Genomic DNA, 7598 nt, shown 5'->3' on the forward strand with positions numbered 1-7598 from the left:
AAATCTAACTTCTACCTCATGCATTTAGAAGCATCATTCCAAGTTGCAGCCAATCCTTGGTCTTGTGATTAAAGCATAAATTGTAAACCTTGACAGAGTAAATCTTGACAAATCAGAGTTCAAGGAAGGGACTTTGAAGAGCTGTTGTGTAGATGATGGAACGGTGTTTCTGTCACTTGTAGAGCTTAGATGAGTCTCTATCAAAGACTAGGAGACTGGGCTCCATTGAAGCCACTCTATCAAAGCCACTTCAAATCCAAGAATTCTAGTATTCTATCAAGAAAATGACATCACAATGATCAGCCCCTAAATACGTCCTATGGGAGGTTAACCGAATGATTCCATCCACATTTGTTGTGACTATTCCATTTGCTTAAGTCCCAGGAGACCACAGCAAACGAGTGTATCAAGGCGTGAGAGTGAAGCATACAGTCAAAGATCTCCTGGCTGAAAAACGATCCAGGCAGACAAGTAACTCAAGAATTAATGTAAGTTCCAATTTAACACATTCTGAGGTGCTTGCAGGTTCTCTCTCCTCTCCCTTTATCCACACACCAATCCCCCACTTTCTGGGTCTGATATTCTCAAAGCAAAGCCTTCCTTTAACTGGCATGCAGTACAGAATCACCCCATGACTGACGATCTCCCTCTCACTTAGTGGTGCCAGCATTTACACCTTAACTTACACTCCCTTTACTTCAATCTCATCCTAGTCTACTTTATGCTGGTTTTCATGCCCTTTTTGAAAGAGTTTTCATGTCTTTATTCATCTGCTATTGACTATATGCCCTTGGAAACAGAATTCCTATTCCCTTATAACTGGATGTCACATAAATCACAGTCAATAAATGCTGGTGCTCCTCCTGACTGAGAAGCCTGTGGAGTGGAGGAACACCAGTAGAGAGGGGCCCTCGCCCTTGCTGGGAACCAGTCATGTGGCCCTGGGAAAGTCACTTTACTCTTCTGGGCCCAATATGAAATGAGTTAGGCAAAATGACCTCCGGGGTCCCTTCCAGCTATAAGTATCTCTAACTGTTATTAAAATTATGGCATGTCTGTTAGCAGCCAGCAGAAGCACCAGGAGCTCTGTGATCTTACGGGCTGGCTACTGTGGTTCACGGCAATTAAAAGATGGTGTGTCCTGACTTTTTCATTTCCCCAAGCCGTGGATTACCAAGGGCTTGGTTGGTGGGAATAATACTCACCTTCATCCACATAATTGTTATTCTAAACCCAACAGAGATAACTTAAAAAATAATCTTCTCTGTAACATGCAAAATCAGATTTTAAAATCCTAGTAGGAGACATTCTGAGTCTAAAATCTTTATCTGCCATCCGTGTCTTTATAAATAGTTCTACTGTATACCCCAAATGTTTAAGTGGTTACATCAGATCTCAGAAATGATTTTAGAATGGCAATATCATTTGGTTACCAAGATCAACATATAAACACCTATTCTATCAAGTAAAATATAATCAATCACATGAATGTCAGGCATCTCTCGGCACCAGCTGGGTGCAGGGCATGAGAGCCAATGACCAGAAATAAACGAGGCAACCATGTCCAGTACCTAGTGCAGGGGCTGATACACAGCAGGTACTGGATCTTCCAGCATGTCTGCTGAGAATGTTGGCACCATGTTCAACTCTGCTCCAAAATCAAACTCCTGGGACATGCTTCAAATGAACGTTCAATTTCCTCCCATCCGGGAACAGCTTTTATTGCATACTTTATGTTATCCTTATCCTTTTTTTTTTTTTTGAGACGGAGTCTCATGCTGTTGCCCAGGCTGGTGTGCCGTGGTGCGATCTCGGCTCACTGCAACCGCCACCTTCCAGGGTCAAGCGATTCAAGCGATTCTCCTGCCTCAGCCTCCCAAGTAGCTGGGATTACAGGCGCCTGCCATCACGTCCGGCTAATTTTGTTTTTTTGTATTTTTAGTAGAGACGGGGTTTCACTCTGTTGGCCAGGCTGGTATCAAACTTCTGACCTTGTGATCCGCCTGCCTCAGCCTCTCAAAGTGCTGGGATTAGAGGTGTGACCCACCACGTCTGGCCATTATCCTTTCTTTTAAGTCACCACCTCTCTTCTAGTTAAACAAATGGAGCTTATCTGCTACAGAGAAATCTGAAAAATTGACTCCTTGTCTGCCCCTAGTTCAGTGCTTCTCACAGTGCCTGCTCAGAATCACCTGGGGTGTGTGATAAAAATATCAATACAGCAGGGCACAGTGTCTCATGCCTGTAATCCCAGCACTTTGGGAGATTGAGGCAGGCAGATCACTTGAGGTCAGGAGTTCCAGACCAGCCTGGCCAACATGGTGAAACCCCATCTCTACTAAAAATACAGAAATTAGCTGGGTGTAGTGGTTCGTGCCTGTAATGTCAGCTACTCAGGAGGCTAAGGTGGGAGAATCATTTGAACCTGGGAGGCAGAGGTTGCAGTGAGCTGAGTTCACGTCATTGCACTCCAGCCTGGGCAACACAGTGAGACTCTGTCTCAAAAACAGTAATAATAATAAAAATAAAATATCAATCCAAATCTAGTCTCTTGAAAGAGAGAGAGAAGGAATTCAGAATCTACTTGAAATGAACCACAGCTTCAATTGGAATCATATGGGTTACTTGACCACAATAACTGCAACTAACATGAGACAGCAACTAAATTATGAAAGTTGATGAAAGTTTCAGGCAAACTGTCAATGGAAAGACAAGAGTTGCACATAAGGGTAATATCCACCATCAAGGAACAAACATGGTGTCTGCCCAGGATGAATGAGTGTGTAATTCACACCTTGTATCATTATCAATGCCTATATACAAATGATAAGGCACTATACCAGAGTTACAGAAAAAGAAAATTTCCATTAAGGGGCATGAAGGCATATATCCAAATGGTGGACATACTTTTTTTCTTTAAAATTTACCTAATATGACTTCTTGCTCAAGATCGGTGACTATCAAGTCACAGGTTTTGTTTCCTTTCTTTATTTTTTGGTGAGTTTTTACTTTTTATAAAATGAGACACTCTAAACATAATTAATAATAAACCATGTTATTTTATTTCGTTTTAAAATACAGATCCCTGGACCTGTCCCATGTCTACTATTATTGGGTTGAAGCCAAGCCGTGGTCATTGTATCATTTTTTTACAAGCTCCTTGGGTACCACCTTTGCACATCATTGTTTGAGAACTTTGCCATAGAGTGAAGAGCAAGTGTCTAAGTCTCACATGTCACAGCCAAGGTTTTTCTCTCTCTTCAGATAAGAACTTGCTGAGCTCTTGCTATTGACCCAGTGACACTGGGTCTCTTACAGAGAAAGTGGATACAAGAAACATATATAATACATAGTTCATGCCACTGAACACCAAATAACCTGGTGGAAAGAAAAAATACTTACACATTTGAAAAATACAAGAACTTAGCAACCAAGCCCTAGACTGAATGCTGAAGACAAAATACCAGGCAGCATAGCCATATAATATGATGACTATAATAACATTTATGTAAGGACAGTTTAAAGTGCACTTTCTCATGTGTTGTTGCATTTGATAGACACACTTAACCCTCGGATTGATATTTACACAGTTTCCCAGTTTACAGATAAGTGCATTGAAAACAAGAGAAGGGAAGTAATTATTTCAAAGCTGCACAATTTACAAGTAGCAGATGACTCCTAATTCCACATTCCTTTTTTTTTTTTTTTTTTCTGAGACAGAGTCTCACTCTGTTGGCCAGGCTGGAGTGCAGTGGCACGATCTCAGCTCACTGTAACCTCCACCTCCTGGACTCAAGCAATTCTCCTGCCTCAGCCTCCCAATTAGCTGGGATTACAGGCGTGTGCCACCACACCAGGCTAATTTTTGTATTTTCAGTAGAGACGGGGTTTCACCATGTTGGCCAAGCTGGTCTCGAACTCCTGACCTCAGGTAATCCACCCACCTCGGCCACCCAAAGTGCTGGGATTACAGGTGTGAGCCACCACACCCTGCCCACATTCCATATTTAAAGGGAATGGCCAGTGGGGACTAGAGTAGAATAATCTCTGATACATGCAAACAAGGGGGTTTTTTAAAAAGAAAATATACCACGTAGAGACAACTTCTTGAACAACAAAAGTACGCACCGGCTCTAACCATGGTAGTTATTCTCAGGCATCAAGTGCATAGATGGTATGAACTCACCCTTAACTTCCTGTCCCCATCATATTATCCAGCATCTCAACACTAGTAGCTTACACTCATCCTCACTTCACTGACTTTTTTAATTCAAATAATTAAATGCATAAAGTCCCAAAATGCGGTTATTTGGACTTTAGACATTTGCATGAATTGCCCTTACTGTCCACTTACTGATGTTTCACCCTCTCAGCCACTACTCAAGAATATCTGTCAATCTCAAGGATATCATATGCATTAGTCATCCACTCTCAAGGGCCTATTTCTGTCCCTGTTGCAAATGCAACCCAATAAGAAAGAATCACGGAACATCATGTTATGGGAGACACTGTGGGGCTCTGATTCGATGGCTCATACTGAGACCACCTCCTCTCTTTCATACCAATGCACTAGGACACAATGATTCTCATATCTCGAGTAAGTTCAGTCAGAGAAGTTATTCATTAGACATGCTCAAAATTTGTAGCTAACAGCATGAGTAATGACCAGTCAGAGGCCCTACCATATGGTTTACCATAAGCATATCGTGGTAGGTTAAAAAATGGAGCCCCAAAGATCCCATGTCAAATCCCTGGGACCAGTGGGTTCTGCTTTATATGGCAGAATTTGTGGTTAAGTGAAGTAATCTTTAGAAGAGGCCCTTATCTGGCATTATTTAAGTGAGTTCTCATTATAATCACATGCATCCACAAGTATCCTCCCTCACAAGGGGGAGTTTTGAGAGAGAAGCACACACCAGAGAAGATACACAAAGGAAGAGGAGGCAATGTGACCACTTAAGCAGAGATTGGAGTGATGAGGCCACAGTCAAGGAATATCTACCAGCAGCCACCAGAAGCTTGAAAAGGCAAAGGCAAATTCTCCTCTAGAGTCTGATGGGCTCACAGCCCTGCTAACACCTTGATTTTGGACAGAATTCCAGAATTATGAGAGAATCAATGTTGCTAGTTTTAACCCATCCTGCTTGTGATAATTTGTTACAGCAGTCCTAGAAACCTAATACTCACATATTCTGAAAACTATGTCCCCCACCCCTCTGGATAGGCATACTTCAGGAGGTATCTATTTGATGCCCAAATTGCTGCTCTTTTATTTGTGACGACACTGATAAACATATACAAGACTCTGTTGATCCATTTTTACCGCAGTTTCCCTCATGAACATCTGTTTTTCATACCATGAAATGTTTCTCACATCTTTGCAGTAGGAACAAGAAAAAATATCCCTGCATCAAAAGAGACTTTCACCAAAAACTAGAAATTAAAACCACTTCTATACATTTTAGCTATAATTCTGTGGTTTCACAACTATTGCTATGTGTGTCTATTTTTAAATAATGGCTTTTTTTTCTTCTTTCTTGAATTTTTCTGTTATTCTTTACCACACTACTAGATCTTCTACTAAGATATATGAATGTGAGCCATTCACCACCATCTAGTGCCAAATACACACACACACACACACACACACACACACACACACACACAAAGTTCTGATTGCTGCATTTTTTCAACTACACCATTTCAATTGAGTTCTATAAAAGCTAATCATTGAATTATTTTCAAATAACATCATAAAATTCAATAACCTCTTTATTATATGTAGAAAAAAAAGCAATAAGCCTAATAGCCACAATTTTTCAGCTTTGTTTTGAAAGTTGGTGAGTGATTTTCAGACCATCGTTCCTTTTAATCAAGTTTTTCTTAAGCTATCTTATGGATTTATTTAAAATTGTTGAATATACATCAGCTAGCATGAGGGGAAAACACGTAAAACCTGCTGTGTAGAAAAGGAAATCAGCTTGGAATTGAAACTGTTGGGGAGATGGGGAAGTGCCGTGTGGTACAGGGGAGGTTAAGATTGAGCCTAGGAATCAGGGTTTGGTGTTCCATTTATTTTGTTGATTTATGGATAAACTAACAGCTCTCTCGCTCTGCTCATTCATCAAAATGCTATAGCCAGGAACAATAAGAAAATAGACATGAAAGTTCCTTCAAGTTAATATCCTACATAAACCTAAGGAAAAATAAATGAAGATTTCTGCCTCTGTTTTTACAAGGTCTGAATTGAGGAGAATGTTAAGGAGAAATATCCCAAGTGAGAAATAGATTTGGATTATAACAGCCTTGATTTTTACATGCTCTACATATAGAAACCAAAAGTCAACTATTTCCACATAGCGTGACTCTTGCATGCAGATCTCAAGTTTTTGCTTTTCAAATCAGAATGACTTACAGTTATTTTCTTTCTGTACATTATCCTAAATTCTTACATTTAAATTTGCTTCTAAAATCTTGACACCAAGGGCATACAGGATAAAGCAATATTGTCAGCTGGGTTTCTCGGTTACTAATCTTTCCTAATTATTTTGGAGGGTTAATATTACAAGCAATGGAAAGAAGTATGACAATAGTATGTATTTGATGGGAAATTTTGGAGGAACAGAAGGTGAATAGGCACCATTCGGTGTGTTTATGACATAGAGCAATTGCCATAAAGTTGGGCAGACTCTAACTGTGGAACAGATGTGCATTGTCTATCTTAGTCCCTAAAACCATCTGTCCTTCCAGCAGGACTGCTAGTTGGACCTTTGTTTAGTTCCACATTCAGTTGCTGCTTCGCTATACCAATCATGTGCACAATTCAGTTACCACCAAGTGTAAACATTGTGATGTCCAGATCTGGGATTTGCATTTGGACTTTTTGTGAAGTATTAGGAGGGAAAAATACATGCAATTGGAAGCTGTATATTCTATCATCTCAAAGTTTCTTTGATTTCCCTGAAACTTTGGGTAACACATCTCTCCTCTACCAAAAGAGAAGCTGCTCCTTCTTTAGTCTGTTTGAACCCCTCCTTCTGGCTGCAAATGGTCTTGGGTAATTCCTTTCTCTTCTCTGAGCCTCAGGGCACCTGTCTATAAAAGCGGAGAGTTGGGCCACGTGTCTAAGATTCCTCTACTTTCTGTGTTTATTTTTTTCAAATAAATTTTACTGTGTATAACTGATGTTTGCAACATGACCCTTATGGGATACATACATGTAGCAAAATTGCCACTATAGTGAAGCAAATTAATATATCCCCTATCTCATCAGCCTTGATTTATACATACTATACAAGTACAGACCAAAATTTAATGATTCCCAAGTGGTCTGTTTTTTTTCATTCCAACCTCAAGTATTCACTTTTTGAATCATTATTACTTACTGTTACTTAGTTACTTTTTGTGGCAAAAGCTGCTAAAATCTACTTATTGAACAAAATCCCTAACACAATTCTATTAGCTGTAGTCCTCATGTTGTACCTTTTATCTCCAGACTTGTTCATCCTACATAGCAGCTACTTTGTAGCTTCTGAGTTACACCTCAGTATTCACTTTTGAGACTTAAATTTTTTAATGTTGGCCGAGCGCGGTGGCTC

General features: G+C 40.1%; 1 protein-coding gene across 1 annotated transcript in view; it reads left to right on the forward strand.

Moving 5' to 3' along the window:
* The first annotated feature begins 383 nt into the window (after positions 1-383).
* LOC105500996 (chromosome unknown open reading frame, human C11orf53) overlaps positions 384-7598 on the forward strand; it is a 30216-nt gene continuing 23001 nt past the window's right edge. Inside the window, exon 1 of the mRNA XM_011926696.1 lies at positions 384-488. The gene's annotated coding sequence lies outside the window, so the exon portion shown is untranslated. The remainder of the gene's footprint in view (positions 489-7598) is intronic.

This window comes from Colobus angolensis, unplaced genomic scaffold (assembly GCF_000951035.1).
Source record: "Colobus angolensis palliatus isolate OR3802 unplaced genomic scaffold, Cang.pa_1.0 Scaffold7, whole genome shotgun sequence".
NCBI classification, from domain to species: domain Eukaryota; kingdom Metazoa; phylum Chordata; class Mammalia; order Primates; family Cercopithecidae; genus Colobus; species Colobus angolensis.